This window comes from Sciurus vulgaris (genome assembly GCF_902686455.1).
Source record: "Sciurus vulgaris genome assembly, chromosome: 4".
NCBI classification, from domain to species: domain Eukaryota; kingdom Metazoa; phylum Chordata; class Mammalia; order Rodentia; family Sciuridae; genus Sciurus; species Sciurus vulgaris.
In genome coordinates, this window is record NC_136464.1 from 38,879,128 (window position 1) to 38,896,143 (window position 17,016).

The 17,016-nt window shown below is 35.5% G+C and overlaps 1 protein-coding gene across 1 annotated transcript in view; it reads left to right on the plus strand.

The window, feature by feature from the left end:
- Positions 1 to 17,016, plus strand: part of HTR7 (5-hydroxytryptamine receptor 7) — an 89,605-nt gene that overhangs the window by 61,707 nt on the left and 10,882 nt on the right.

Consider the following 17,016-nt stretch of genomic DNA (forward strand, 5'->3'; position numbering starts at 1 on the left):
GCTAGAAACTATTGTTCAAACCTGCCATAACCAACATGGTAGCCAGTAGCTGCACATGGCTATTTTTTTTTTTATTGTAAACAAATGGGATACATGTTGTTTCTCTGTTTGTACATGGAGTCAAGGCATACCATTTGTGTAATCATAAATTTACATAGGATAATGTTGTTTGATTCATTCTGTTTTTTTTCCTTCCCCCCACCCCTCCCACCCCTCTTTTCCCTCTATACAGTCCTTCCTTCCTCCATTCTTACCACCCTCCTTATCCCTAACCCTAAACCTAACCCTAACCCTAACACTCACCCCTCGTACTCCCCATTATATGTCCTTATCCGCTTATCAGCGAGATCATTCATCCTTTAGTTTTTTGAGATTGGTTTATCTCACTTAGCATGATATTCTCCAATTTCATCCATTTGCCTGCAAATGCCATAATTTTACCATTCTTCATGGCGGAGTAATATTCTGTTGTATATATATGCCACAGTTTCTTTATCCATTCATCAACTGAAGGGCATCTAGGTTGGTTCCACAATCTAACTATGGTGAATTGAGCAGCTGTGAACATTGATGTGGCTGTATCTCTGTAGTACGCTGATTTTAAGTCCTTTGGGTATAGACCAGGGAGTGGGATAGCTGGGTCAAATGGTGGTTCCATTCCAAGATTTCTGAGGAATCTCCATACTGCTTTCCAGGGTGGCTGCACTAATTTGCAACCCCACCAGCAATGTATGAGTGTACCTTTTTCCCCACATCCTCGCCAACACCTATTGTTGCTTGTGTTCTTGATAATCGCCATTCTAATTGGGGTGAGATGGAATCTTAGGATAGTTTTGATTTGCATTTCTCTTATTACTAGAGATGTTGAACATCTTTTCATATATCTGTTGATTGCTTGTACATCTTCTTCTGTGAAGTGTCTGTTCATTTTCTTAGCCCATTTGTTGATTGGATTATTTGTATTCTTGGTGTAGAGTTTTTTGAGTTCTTTATAGATTCTGGAAATTAGCGCTCTATCTGAAGTATGATTGGCAAAGATATTCTCCCACTCTGTAGGCTCTCTCTTCACATTACTGATAGTTTCCTTTGCTGAGAGAAAGCTTTTTAGTTTGAATCTATCCCAGTTGCTTTTATTTCTTGTGCTATGGGAGTCCTGTTAAGGAAGTCTGATCCTAAGCCAACAAGTTGAAGGTTTGGACGTACTTTTTCCTTCTATAAGATGCAGGGTCTCTGGTCTGATTCCGAGGCCCTTGATCCATTTTGACTTTAGTTTCATGCATGGTGAGAGATAGGGGTTTAATTTCATTCTGTTGCATATGGATTTACAGTTTTCCCAGCACCACTTGTTGAACAGGCTATCTTTTCTCCATTGCATATTTTTGGCCCCTTTGTCTAGTATGAGAAAATTGTATTTATTTGGGTTTGTGTCCATGTCCTCTATTCTGTACCATTGATCTAACTGTCTATTTTGGTACCAATACCATGCCATTTTTGTTACTATTGTTTTGTAATAGAGTTGAAGATGTGGTATTGCGATACCCCCTGCTTTGCTCTTTCTACTGAGGATTGCTTTACCTATTCTGGGTTTCTTATTCTTCCAGATGAATTTCATAATTGCTTGCTCTATTTCTGTAAGGTACATCATTGAAATTTTAATTGGAATTGCATTGAATCTGTATAGCACTTTTGGTAGTATGGCCATTTTGACAATATTAATTCTGCTTATCCAAGAACATGGGAGATCTTCCATCTTCTAAGGTTTTCTTTAATATCTTTCTTTAGTGTTGTATAGTTCTCATTGTAGAGGTCTTTCACCTCTTTTGTGAGATTGATTCCCAGTATTTTATTTTTTTTTTATACTATTGTGAATGGGGTAGTTTTCCTAACTTCTCTTTCTGAAGATTCATCACTTATGTATAAAAATGCATTGGGGTTATGAGCATTGATCTTGTAACCTGCCTACTTTACTTAATTACTTATGAGTTCTAAAAGTTTTCTGGTAGAATTTCCAGGTTCCTCTATATAAATAATCATGTCATCAGCAAGCAGGGATAGTTTGACTTCTTCTTTTCCAATACGTATCCCTTTAATTTCTTTGGTTTGTCTAATTGCTCTGGCTAGAGTCTCAAGGATGATGTTGAATAGAAGTGGTGAAAGAGGGCATCCCTGCCTTGTTCCAGTTTTTAGGGGAAATGCTTTCAGTTTTTCACCATTTAGAATGATATTGGCCATGGGTTTAGCGTAGATGGCCTTTACAATGTTAAGGAATGTTCCCACTACCCCTATTTTTTCTAGAGTTTTGAGCATGAAGGGATGCTGTATTTTATCAAATGTTTTTCTGCATCTATCGAAATAATCATGTGATTCTTAACTTTTAGTCTGTTGCTATGGTGAATGACATTTATTGATTTCCGGATGTTGAACCAACCTTGCATCCCTGGGATAAAACCCACTTGATCGTGCTGCACTATCTTTTTAATATATTTTTGTATGCGATTTGCTAAACTTTTGTTGAGAATTTTTGCATCGATGTTCATTAAGGATATTGGTCTGAAATTTTCTTTCCTTGAAGTGTCTCTGTCTGGTTTAGGTATCAGGGTGATATTGGCTTCAAAGAATGAGTTTGGGAGGGTTCCCTCCTCTTCTATTTCATGGAATACTTTGAGGAGTATTGGAATGAGCTCTTCTTTAAAGGTTTTGTAGAACTCGGCTGAGAACCCATCTGGTCCCAGACTTTTCTTTGTTGGTAGGCTTTTGATGACCTCTTCCGTTTCATTGCTTGAAATTGATTTATTTAAGTTGTGTACATCCTCCTGGTTCAGGTTAGGTAATTCATATGTCTCTAGAAACTTGTTGATGTCTTTGAGGTTTTCTGTTTTGTTGGAGTATAGATTTTCAAAATAGCTTCTAATTATGTTTTGTATTTCACTCCTGTCTGTTGTGATATTTCCTTGTTCTTTCCGAATTTTCGAACTTTGAGTTTTCTCCCTCTTTCTCTTTGTCAGTGTGGCTAAGGGTTTATCAATTTTGTTTATTTTTTCAAAGAACCAACTATTTATTTTGTTTCTTTTGTTTCAATTTCGTTGATTTCAGCTCTGATTTTAACTATTTCCTGTCTTCTACTACTTTTGGTGTTGGTCTGCTCTTCTTTTTCTAGGGCTTTGAGCTGTAGTGTTAAGTCATTTATTTGTTGATTTCTACTTCTTTTCTTGAATGTGCCCCATGAAGTAAATCTCTAAGTACTGCTTTCATAGTGTCCCAGAGATTTTGATATGATGTGTCTTTGTTCTCGTTTACTTCTAAGAATTTTTTAATTTCCCTCCTGATGTCTTCTGTTATCCATTCACCATATAATAGTGTATTATTTAATCTCCAGGTATTGGAGAAGTTTCTGTTTTTTATTCTGTCATTGATTTCTAATTTCAACCCATTATGATCTGATAGAGTACAAGGTAGTATCTCTATCTTCTTGTATTTGCCAACAGTAGCTTTGTGGCATAAAACAAGGTCTATTTTAGAGAGGGATCCATGTGCTGCTGAGAAGAAAGTGTATTCTTTCTTTGTTGGATGGTATATTCTATATAAGTTGGTTAAGTCTAAATTGTTGATTGTGTTATTGAGATCCATGGTTTCTTTATTCAATTTTGTTTGGACGATCTATCCAGCAGAGAGAGAGGTGTGTTAAAATCGCCTAGTATTATTGTGTTGTGGTCTATTTGATTTCTGGACTTGAGAAGGATTTGTTTGACGTACATGGATGAGCCAATGTTCGGGGTATAGATATTTATGATTGTTACGCCTTGCTGATTTATGCTTCCCTTAGGCAGTATGTAATGTCCTTCTTTATCCCTTCTGACTAGTTTTGGCTTGAAGTCCACATTATCTGAAATGAGGATGGATACTCCGTCTTTTTTGCTGTGTCCATGTGCATGGTATGTTTTCTCCCATCCTTTCACCTTTAATCTATGGGTATCTCTTTCTATGAGATGAGTCTCTTGAAGGCAGCATATTGTTGGATTTTTCTTTTTAATCCAATCTGCCAGTCTATGTCTTTTGATTGACGAGTTCAGGCCATTAACATTCAGGGTTATTATTGTGATATGATTTGTATTCCCAGTCATTTGACTCATTTTTGTTTTTTGACATGATTTGTTTTCTCCTTTATTTGGCTATTCCTTTAGGCTAGTTCCTCCTCTTGCTGATTTGCATCGTTTTTTTTCATCTCTTCCTCATGGAATATTTTGCTGAGAATGTTCTGTCATGCCGGCTTTCTTTTTGTAAATTCCTTTACCTTTTGTTTATCATGGAATGATCTTATTTCATCGTCAAATCTGAAAGTAAGTTTTGCTGGGTATAAGATTCTTGGTTGGCATCCGTTTTCTTTCAGGGCTTGGTAAATGTTGTTCCAGGCCCTTCTAGCTTTTAGGGTGTGGATTGAAAAATCTTCTGATATTCTTATTGGTTTCCCCCTGAATATAATTTGATTCTTTTCTCTCATGGCCTTTAAAATTCTGTCTTTATTTTGTATGTTAGGTATTTTCATAATAATGTGCCTTGGTGTGGGTCTGTTGTAAATTTGTATATTTGGATTCCTATAAGCCTCTTGTACTTGGTTTTCCATTTCATTCTTCAGGTTTGGGATATTTTCTGATATTGCTTCATTGAATAGATTGTTCATTCCTTTGGTTTGTTTTTCTAAGCCTTCCTCAATCCCAATAATTCTTACATTTGGCCTTTTCATGGTATCCCATAATTCTTGTAGATTCTGTTCATGATTTCTTACCATCTTCTCTGTTTGTTCAACTTTGTTTTCAAGATTAAATATTTTGTCTTCAATGTCTGAGGTACTGTCTTCCAGGTGTTCTATCCTATTGGTTATGCTTTCTATGGAGTTTTTAACTTGGTTTATTGTTTCCTTCATTTCAAGGATTTCTGTTTGGTTTTTTTTCAGTATCTCTAACTCTTTATTGAAATGATCTCTTGCTTCCCGTATTTGCTCTTTTAACTGTTGATTGGTGCGATCATTTAATGCCTGCATTTGCTCTTTCATCTCCTCCTTCAATGCCTGCATTTGCTCTTTCATCTCCTCGTTTGCTTCCCTGATTGTTTTAATTATGTACATTCTGAACTCCCTTTCTGACATACCTTCTGCTGTGCTGTCATTGGGTCTTATTGCTATAGTATCTAGGTTTGTTTGGGACATTTTCTTCCCTTGTTGTCTCATATTAGTCAGATGTCAGTGGGACTCTGTGATATTGCAGATTTCCTCTATTGGCTTATAGTGTCCCTGTAGATTTCCAGTGTATCAGCTCCCAGCCTTCAGTAGCCTGAAGTCTTGGAGTAACTTGATAATGCAGTGCTTCTGAAGAAAGCTGCCCCTAGCCCGCTACCGGTTCCAGGGCTTGGAGCTGGCTCTGTGCGGAAAGGTTCTCACTGGTCGGCCTGCTCCGAGAACTGGCCGTGAAAGGAGCCTGCTGCCGGAGGGAGCAGGGCTGCTTGGGGAAGTCCCTGGCTGCCCATTTCTGGTCCCTGAAGCTGCCTTGGAGCTGGTTCTGTGCAGAAAGGCTCTCACTGAGGGGCCTGCTCCGAGAAGCTGGAGAAGCTGGAGAAACTGGCTGTGTGGGAGGAGCCCACTGCCAGGGTGAGCAGAGCTACCTTGGGAAGACTCTAGCTGCCCTGCCCTGGTCTGAAAAAATGCACATGGCTATTAAGGGCTAGAAGTTTGCCTTTTAAGAGTTGTGATGTGCTATAAGTGCAAAATACACACCAGATTTAAAATCTTTTATGCAAGGAAAATAATGTGAAATCCCTCATTAATAATTTTATATTGATTTTATGTGGACTATTTAGAATATATTGGGTTTAATAAAATGCTACTGAAATTAATTCACCTATTTATTTTCTATCTTTTTTAAATTATAAGTTTTAAAATACATATGTGATCACATTATTTTTCTTGGACAACTCTAATCTAAACCAAGCACTTGAAACAGACTCAGAGATATAAGAGTGAGTCAGTGAATAGGAAGCATTATTCTTATAAATGAGATAAAAAAATGAATTGAAAGAATTGTGAGAGATTCTTGAAACACCTGCTTTGTAGAATTTTGTCTCCATTGAGCTCTCTGCAGAGCAGGCTGTGCACAAGTTAGAAAATTCCAGTGAGCCCCAAGTATGGCCTTCCAAGGGCATCTCATCATGCTTAGAATAAAACTGATTGCCTTTCAGTGGCCTGCTACAGCCTGTGAGGCTTTGTTCTTGACCACTTTGGAACTTACCACTTACATCTCTCCTTCTTGCCCATTCTGTGCTAGCCACACTGCCCTTCTGCTGCCTTTGAATCATGCCCACGTGTTGCTCTTCGAAGGCCTTTGCACGTAGGATTCCTATTCCTTGCATCTTCACATGGCTCACTCTCGCCCTTCTTCAGGATTCTGCCCTGATATGCCCCCTCTGGACTTGCTTCATGCTCCCTCCTAGATTTCTACCCTGCTTTCCTCTATATGGCAGGGTGCATTGCTTGAAATAATTTAGATGATGACTTGTGTCCTTTATTACCATCATGTCTTCACCGCCTGGATCAGTAATGCAACACTGTAAACTCTCACTATGCAAAAGAATGAACAAATGCTGCAATTTCAAGTGAGACAACCAAAAAAGAAAAAAGTTTGGAAAGTATGTACCAAAATATAAATAAGATCTATTTCTGAATAATAAGAAATTTTCATGTTTTCTACCTAAGAGCACATACTCTTTTCTTCCTTCTTTAAAGAATCTCATTTTGTCCTGTGGTCTCTCTTTTTCATGTGTTCATGTCTCACTCAACCACTTGGGGTTGTGTGTACTCCTACCCGTGATTGGTTAAGCATGGACATGTAATGCATTTCTTGCTGCTTAGCATTGAAGCAACGCTGTATTGTAAGCTTGAAATTCCCTAAGAGGAAACCTTTTATGTTCTCATCACACACACATGCTAACTACCTGAGGTGGTGCATGTGTTAACTACCTTGATCATGGTAATCATTTCACAGTATATTTACAATATATGCGTATATTTATAAAGGAAAAGGCAATAAAGTAGAAACAGACAAATTCAATAAATTAAAAAGAAAACTATACTATTTTGAGTAATAATTTAATTTTTAAGAATTACATGTACTCATTACAAAAATTGAGGCAATTATAAATGTTACAAAAAAAGAAGCAAAAATAATCATCTAATTTCTATGCAGAAGAAATTTGGTGAATTTCCATCAAACTTTGGTGAATATCATTTAGGTGTTTCTTTATGCTTATTTCCACTTGGACTAGCTGACTGGTTGGTTTGACTTAGGTAGATAAAAAAATCAGTAGGTAAAAAAGTTTAGGAATGAGATCAAACCATACATCCTATTCAAAATATTAAAACTAAGTTTACTTACATTTAAAAGAAAAGAACAAAGTGAAACTGAAGAAGTAAGAAGTTTAAGATTAAAAGTCATTTGTTCCTCAAAGATGGTGTGAAGATTGTGGGGAAAATATTAAAGTCACGAAGCAGTTAGGGTCATTTAAACTGTTAACTTTGAGGCAGCAGCAGTTGATCTGTACTGTGGAAGTCCGGGGGGCTGTTGTTCTAACACTTCAACCTACGTCACTCCCCCACTTCCTCATTCTCGTGGCTTATGTCATTTTTACTTGGTAAAATTTTCATTCTGTGTTGCTAATGTAATTCCCACACATGTCACTTCAACATTTAAACAAGTTCAATAATAACTGTAGTTTCTGTAGTTCTAAATTCATTTTGATTCATCTTTTGGTTGGATGGATTTTATTCACCCCTCCCCAAAGGTTTTATGGATATGATATTTCTCAAAATATTTCACATTTGAGAATACTTGCTTATTAATTTTGAAATCTTAGATAACAGGCATAACATAGTTCATATTTTTACACTCTCAGATCTTTCTAGAAAATTTTCTGTTTTTTCTGGCATGAAATGATGCTATTGAGATTTGGCCTAGGTTTTTCCTACCTTGTATATTTCTTGATTTGTTTTTTCATACCAATGCCTGTAGAAGTCTTACAGTTCAATAACTTTACCAGGATTGGTCTTGTGGGATAATCATTATATATCATGTTACATGTCCCTTTAGATTCAGATGTCCCCATCTCCATAATGTCCTTCATTAGTATCTGTACACTTTTTACATATTGCCACCTCTATTGACCTACATGCCCTTTGTTCCATTTGTTAGGTTCTGTCTTTTCTTCAGGAATATCAGCTATCTGTGTGCTGTCTTATCTTTGTGTGTTATCCTTATCTATCATCTCCATGATGGTTGAATAAAATTTTCCATGCATGTTGTTTATTATTACCTCAAGCCTTTACTTCATACCATTGGGTTTGTTTTTTAGCTTTTCTATTTCCACCTGTTTTTAACCCATCTATTAGATCTGCACTAGTGTTTTGACTCAATTTGTTTCTATAACCCAGTGGTCTCTTTTTCTAGAGCATTCTACTAGTTTAACATCTTTGAGCCTCTGCTTTAGTGATTACACGTACTGGTCAAGGTCTCTCACAGTGAAAAGAACTTGTAAGAAAGTGACTTCTGAGAGTTATTTTCTTCTTGCTTTGGTTCTTCAGCAGTTGTGTTGTTTCTTCTGTCTTTCGTTGTTGCTGTTATTGCAGCAGGTGTTGAAAACCGTTGCTGTAGATTTTTTTCCCCATCTTCATAACATGGCTGTTCCTGTCTTAATGTTTATTCTCACAGTGGATATGAATTCTCCTTCATACTCTGCCTTATCTAATATCAGCAATTTCTGTCCCTTGGGCAAGTTATTTGTCATGTCTGCTTTTTTGTAGCCTGAGTCGGCTGGAGGGGGAGGGATGGGAGTAGATCCACTGCAGTTGAGTTTAGTCCTTAGCTATCCTTAAATGTCCTGGACTAGCTCACATTCCACTCAGCTAAGCTTTTTCCCATCTTCTGAAACTTTGTATACCCCCCACTTCCCATTTACTTCAGTGTCCTGAAAAATGCCATGTTCTGGTAACTTTTCTTAATCCTGGTATGTTGGGGCTTATGCTGTTGATTCTTTTCCCTGAATCGGCTTCTCACCCCTTATTTTACTTTTCCCTAGATATGAGGATATTAATCAGAATCGTAAGGATTTTACTCACACACTTTCTTTTTTTAGTGCTGCATTTGGAGTGAGGTGGGGTTGAAAGCCACTCAGTGCCATCATGAAAAAGAATATTTTCTCATTTTTTTCCTTCCTCTAACATTTTTCGTTATTAACGTTTTTATGCTATTCCTTTGTTTTACCATTGGTAGTGAATTTTTGGATCTTTCTTTGCCTCTCCATTTCTTTTTTTCTCTGAGGAATAAAAGGCCAAATTCTTTGGTGGGAAAATGCAGCTTATTTTAAGTACACATGCAACTGAAGTTATTAAGATTAAGTATAATTCAGGGGTCACTATTAAACTTCTATACTATTCATTTTCATGACTCCCTGTAATTATCAAAAAAAATTTATAGTATTACATACTAGACCCCAAATCCAAGTTTACAGAGAAATATTGAAGGACAGAAAAAAATACAACAAAAATACAACAAAAAATAACTGCCCTATGATAGGGTGCAGGTAAGATTAGTTTTGGAATATTTGTGTCAGCTTGAGTAGGTAGCAAGTAGGTCTCTGTTTAACCTCCTTGGTAGAAAAGTGTGTTCCTAGCTTCTGTTATTACATAGGACCTGTGACAGACAGAATTTCAAGATAGCCCCCAAGGTTCTCTTTCCTGGTCTGCATGCCTGGTATAATTCCTTCCCCTTGAATGTTGGTGGGCCTGATCTAATCAGGTGAGCCCTTTTCAAGGAGAATCTAAAGGTCAGAGATTCAGAGCTGCAGCAGATGCTATCCTGTGGTCTTGAAGACATGATCTTCCTGAGTTCTACAACTACAAAGAAAGGACTCCACCAACAACCATGTGTACCTGGAAGAGGAATCTGAACCTCATTGCACCTCAGGCCTGGCCAACATCTTGATTCAGCCTGGTAAGACCCTGAGTAGAGGACCCAGCTGAGCTGTCTGGACTCTTGTTTTACAGAGCTATGAGATAATAAGTTGGTGTTGTTTTAACAACTAAGTTGTAGTAATTACTTATCAGCAACAGTAAACAGTACCAAATATGAATTTTTAAGTATTTTTAGATTTAAATGATTTGCTTTATTTTAATTAAGTCTAATTCTGTCTCTAAAGGGAAATACTCATTTCTTATTTTATAATGATATATTTTCTCCAAGAGAAGGCTTCTGTTATTCTGTTTTCAAACTTGGTTGAATTTAATGGCTAGTTATTTTGTTTTATTTTTGTTTTTTCTCTTCTGCCCATTTCTCTCCTTCAATGTTGGAGTCGGAATGAGGACTTTAGATTGTTTACTGGTCTTATAACTGCAACTTGGAAACGTTCATGAACATGATCTTATAGGACTGGTGGAGCATGATGGTAGTAATGGTTTTAGAGAACAGAGTAACATCTAGGTAAATGGCAAGTGTTAAGTCTGGTTTGTTTTTGAAAATTAACTTTTAATTAAGTAATAAACTTACAGTCATCCATAACACTGCACACGTCATAACTGAAGAGCTTATTTAATTTTTCGAAAGAGAACTTACCTATGTAACATACCCAGATAAAGAAATAAACATTTTCAGAATTTCTTTTTTTTTTCCAGAATTTTCCTCACACCTTCTTACTTATCAGTGCACACTTTTCCTCCAAGTAACCCTTATTCTGGCTTCTATCACCATAGATTAGTTTTGCCTGCTTTTGAACAGTATGTTCTCTTTTGTTTTTGGCTTCTCTAACTCAGAAATGTGTTCGTTGAGAATTGTCCAACAAACACATTCATTCTCATTGTTCCATAGAATTCCATCATATAAATACACCATTTGTATACCCATTCGACTACTATAGAATTGTACTCATTTCCGCCTTGTAGAAAGCATTGGTTTCATTTGGGGCTGTTGCCAGTTGTACTGCTGTAAACATTCTCATACATGTATTTTGGTATTTGAGATAATATTGTTTATATACCTAGAAGAATTGCTGAATTATAGAATGTATATTATTCAGCTTTAGTAGATTCTAAAAAAGGGCTTCCCAAAGTTACTGCACCAATTTACACTCCCACAAGGAGTGTTGAGAATTATAGTTGCTCCGTATCTTCACAAAACAGTTGGCATTACAGTTTTTATCATCATCACCATTATTTTTAATTTTAACTGTCCTGATGGCTGGGATATCTCACTATGCTTTTGATTTGCATTTCCCTCATGACTCATGATTCTGAACACCTTTGCACGTGTTTACTGAAGGCTGATGATTTTGTAGGTTTGTGCCACGATTCATTATTGGGTTATAAAATCAATTTTTTGCATTAAGACTAGCATTTTAAAACTCTGAAATAGAATAGCATAGAAGAGAGTAAATAAGGTTATAATAGTTACGTATGGTTTTGTGAAACTTTTGCTACCATTTCATATTTATAGATACCCACATATACAAACATATATATGTGTGTGTGTGTGTGTGTGTGTGTGTGTGTGTGTGTTTTACACACATATATATTTTACAGTGAGCTGTGGTCCAAAAGGTCTACAAAACTATGTTATATTTTAGACTTTTAAAAATAAAATCTGTATCTTGATTAAGACATAAAAATCATGCTCACTTCATTTAGCCCTGAATCAGGAGATACAACTTACAACTAAGATAATGGAAACATTATGCACGATGATTTTGCCAGGCGAAGCTGGAAGCAGGTCATTAAGAGGAAATACATAAAATAAAGGTAAAATCCTTCATATGATAGGCATAAAGTCCTGGTAAATGAATGAGAGAGGGCTACTTAGAAGTAATATGTGAAATAAAGACCCAGAGAAGTCAATCCTAAAAACAAGTTCCTGGTTTCCAGACTTTCCCCAAAGAGAAGGGTAGTTTGGGGATCTGAATGTTTCAAAAGCTTCTCAGTTTTTCTCATAATTTCACAGTTTTGGGAATCACTACTATGGGCCAGAGTGTCTAATGTATATTTACTTCCATAAGTCTGGAAGAGGTTTTCTAAATGTGTGAATATTTTTTTAAAACTAAACACTCTAAAAGTCACTGTATTTCAGAATAATTCCACCCAGTTTGCCTTACCCCTTAAATTATTATTCCATAGCAATGAAACTCAGGAGAAGCCATTTAATTAAAGAACCATTATCTACTATTTCTATACAGTTAGAATGAAGACAGGCAGCAGAGTTAATTTGCTTCCAATCCTTCTCTATGCAGATTATAGCTCCCTAATCCTCTTTTTCTCCTAACTCCTACTTCAATAGAACCCCTAATGTGAGTTGCATACATTAATCAATTATATAATACTTCAGTACCTTTGTCTCTGAGATTTACTGTATTTTAACATTTGTATGCATTTTAAAGTTAAATTCTGAAGACTTTATAAGCACCCCGCTTTCTAATTAACAGTGAGCATAAATTGTTAGTGTGATAAATATTAAAGCCATGTATTAATGAATATTCACAATCACTCTAGGTTCTTCTTTTTTGCTTTTTCTCCCTTGAAAATAAGATTTATCATATACAAAGTTGGGAGGATGATTGTATAATTTGAACAAACACTTCCCTGAATACCAATATTACTTTATACAGTTAATTATAGGATTTTAACTGACAGTGAGTTCCATTTCTTTTGTACAAATTTATGAATGTAATAAAACACTTTTGACAAACTAATCAAATAAGACAACATAAGATTTAATTATTAGCTTTTTAGGTATTTTATGACCCAGATTGTATTGCTAGAATCGGGTAATTTAGGAATTACAGAATCTTCTTTTATTTTGCTCTTAAAATTAAAACAATATTTTTTACATCTTCTTTGAAAAATAAACCAAGCATTGTAAAATATAAAGCAAAAGTTAAAATGACTAAAATCTCTACAACAACAGTAGAACTTCTGTTGATATTTTGGTGGATATTTGGACATCTCAGTACATACACACGCACAAACACACAGTGAACATACAAGCCCACAGACATAAACATACACCTAATTTTACGTAAAAAGTTAATACATTATATGATACTCTATTACTTACATTTGAGGACTAGATGTTATTTTCTATGTACTCTTCTGTTGTTTCCATGTCAGTAATTACATATATATTTTTTCAGTTTTAATCATTGTATGCATACATATATACACATTATGATATGTGTGATACACACCATGACTTGGCTGTCTAATCCCATTGATAGATATTTAGACTATATTTTGTACCTCTATTACATGTTTAGATAACATCTTTGTATATTAGCCATTTTGCATTTGCATAATTATCTTCTTAAAACAAATTCTAGAGTCTGTTGCTGAGCCAGAAAGTAAATGCTGACGTATACCCATTGCCATGCTGTCCTCTGAAACTTCTATCTCAGTTGACTCTTCTCCTAGCAAAGTAGTGGAGTGCCTGTTTTGTCATGGTTTTCCAGTATCAGATTTAGTCTTTCTTAAAATTGGCAAATGCTCAAAATATATGTCATTGTTTTGAAATTGCATATCTCTGATTACTTATGAAGTTCTGCATATTTGCGAGTGATTATCAGCCATTTCTTCTTTGGTTATTTGCTTCAATATTTTTATTGCAATGGTTGTATGCTTTATTGACCTGGTCAGAGATAAGTGAATATTAGTATTATCATTTAGACTCTTAAGTTTGTTGTTTGACTTTTAATTCTGTTTATGTGCTTTTTAATTTAAACTAAATGCCATTCATTTATTTTTTGTTTATAAAAATTTATCAAAACCCTTGTCAGTGTATCATTTTATAGTTTTAAGCTCTTCTGTCCTAGTTAAGAATAATCTTTGTCATCTCAGGATGGAAGAAATACCTACACTTTTTCATAGTAGTCTTAGGATTTAACTTTTACATGGTAATCTTTCATCCATGTGGGGTTTATTTTTAATAAGTTGAAAGATAAGAAGTCAATATTATTTTTACCCCAATTGCTAGCTAGTTGTCAGAATTCACAAAGATCCAATTTTTTTACTACTAATTTAAAATGACTACTTCTTTTATATTATTTATACATTTGAATCCATTTGTGGGCCCTGTTCTATTTTTGAATAATTATTTTTGGAGTTTTATTTTTATTTATTTGACTTTATATTATTTTTATTGGGTATCACTTCATTTTTATTTTCAGATTATCTGTCCACTTTTATGAATTGACTCGGTGAACTTTAAAACCATTTGGTCAAACTAAAAAAGGCCTGGTAGGAGATTACGTTGGAGTTGGATATTCAGTTGGGGTTGTATACTATTAATAGCCTTAAAAATTGGCACTTTTATAATACTAAATTTTCTTATTAAAGTTTTTCTCCCATAGATTTAAATTTTTCTTTTATATACCTCAGTAGCATTTTATGTTTTCTATATATATGTTCTGTCCATTTTAAAAACTTTTTCCTAGATGTTTAAAGTTTTTGACTTGTTAAAAGAATCATTCCTCCCTTTTTCGTTGGTAAAGTTAAACATAAAATATTGACTTTTGTTTGTTTACTTTATGTCCAGCCACTTTGGTGAACACTCCCTTTTTTTGTCTGGCAATCCTTTAGTTCTTCTAAAATTCTTACCCAGTGGTAAGTACCCAAGAGACTAAAGGAGTAAATATACTACCTTACTGTAGGATACTACTTGAAACACTCATAATGAAGCCAAAATACGACAGTGTTTATGGAACATAATTTATACATTCAGGGCAAATTGACTATGGTCCAATCTCCAATACTGAATTATAAAGTGTTAGATTAAGTATACCTGAACGAGTAAACATGTTGCTATTATGGGATCAATATTCTGTGTATGCTTTAGTACTCCAAAACTAATCTTTCAGAGTTATCTCTGTGATTCTGTATTATTTCTGTAGGCAAGAAAAGGCCTTGATTTTTAATTAAATTGAAAGTGTAATCATTGGTCCAGTAAGGAAAATGTAAAGAAATAGAGGGAAAACTGGACTTCCTCAAGACTAGTGTTCAGCTGCTTGTGAATTATGGGCTTGATAACTCTTTTTTATAACCCCACAAATAAATATCATAAATAAATAAAATAACATTGTCCTCAGTAATCCTACTTCTTCCTTTCAGCATATGTCTTTTGCTCTAGCAATCTACCGTCAGAAACCCCCTCACCTCAGTAAGTAGGTATAAGGTGCCATCTGGTAGCCACCTGGGGAACCCTGTGAACTAACCTCTCTTCCTGATGGATTTGCAGTCTTTGATGACCCTGCGGCTTCGGCTTGGGCTGGATCTTGGAAGCCAGATTCAGTGTTGGGAGCAGGTAGTTTATTTCTGGGCTATAGACAAGCAGAGAAGAAAAATCAAGTCCAAGTCCCTGGGAAAGGCTACATAACGTGGAGAACTGGAAAACAAGAAAGGATCCCCAATCCTACTTCCACAGAGATTGGTAAAGAGCAAGAGCTAGATCTAAGAAGAGAGATCTGTAAGGGACTTCCTTCAGGAAACATGGAATTCTTGAAGCAAAGCAAGGATCAGCCTTGGGCAAGGATTAGCTTAATTGTGGGCCTCCAGTCAGTACCACATCTTCTTCAGGATTCCCTTGTGTATTTTAAATTGTTTTTTTCCAAAAATTTTGTTTCCATAGCTTGCAACTCAAAGAATTCCACAAAGCAACCCAACTTAATATTTTCCTTTTATTCCTCTCTCCCTAATTCCTTCTCTCTCTTCCCTTTCTTTTTAGTCTTATTCTTTCACTCTGAGGAAAAAATTCTTCTTTTTCTTCTCATTCTATTTGGGAGCCAAAACATAATCCTAACTTCAGCTGATAGACCTAAGGATAGTTCTTGTGGGTCAAGGAAAAGGAAGGGGAGAGATTATGAAATGAAAACTCAGTGCCATGAACACCTGAGTTCTTGGAAGGGATCAGAAATCCCCTTCAGCATTACTGTGGGCTCAGTCCTTCCCTTCATTCCACATGTTTTCCCCTTCTCCTGCTTTTGGAATTTTTGTCTCTTTTATTTACTGCTGTATCCCTGACATTTAGAATAGTGCCTGGCATTTAGAAGGAACTCCATTAATACAGTCAGTTCTCTGTGTCTGTATGTTCTCTTATTTGCAAATTCAACCAACTGCTGATGGTATGCTATATAATTAGGCCTACTATGGTTGTGACTGTGCTGAACATGTAAAGACCTTTTTTTTTTTTTTGCTACTCTTCCCTAAACAATACAGTGCAACAACCATGCACCTAGTACTTACAACATATTAGGTGTTATAAGTAATCTTAATGTGATTTGAAGTATATGGGAGCATGTATGTAGGTTATGTGTAAGCACTGTGCCATTTTGTATAAGAAACTTGAAAATCCAGAGATTTAGGATTCCATGGTGGTAGTGGGGATTGTGTCCTGGAACCAGTTCTCTGTGAATACCCAACGATGTCTGTATTTGTTGAAGGAATTAAGAGACATCCTTGATGAATAAGCCAATTTGGTTTATTTCTTTTTACTGTATTTCAGTTTTGCATTTCAAGTGTTACAGTGACACTCATTTTCACTGTGAAAGCAGGATTTGGACTTTTTGTGGGATAATGTAAGTATCAAGTGTATTTTTAGTAGAATATTCTTATGTTCTACCTTGCCAATTGACTGACTTTTAGAAAATAATCTGTTGGCAAATTAGGGACTGTCTCTACCTTCCTTTCATGTTTCAGGAATGTATCTTTTATATACATAGAAGAAGTAAAAAACAAACAAAATGACCAACATTTATGTGTCTTTGTTTCTCAAAAGTGCTTGTTCATCTTTCTCCAAAAATGAAAGTCAAGACTATTAAACATAGAGGAAAGTTTTTTTGAAAAGCTGAAAAATATTAAGCATTTGACCAAACAGCTTACTGTACATGTTTTCTCTGTTTGCTGAATGTCTTTTGTGTAAATATCCTTATAACAGAAATGAAGAATGT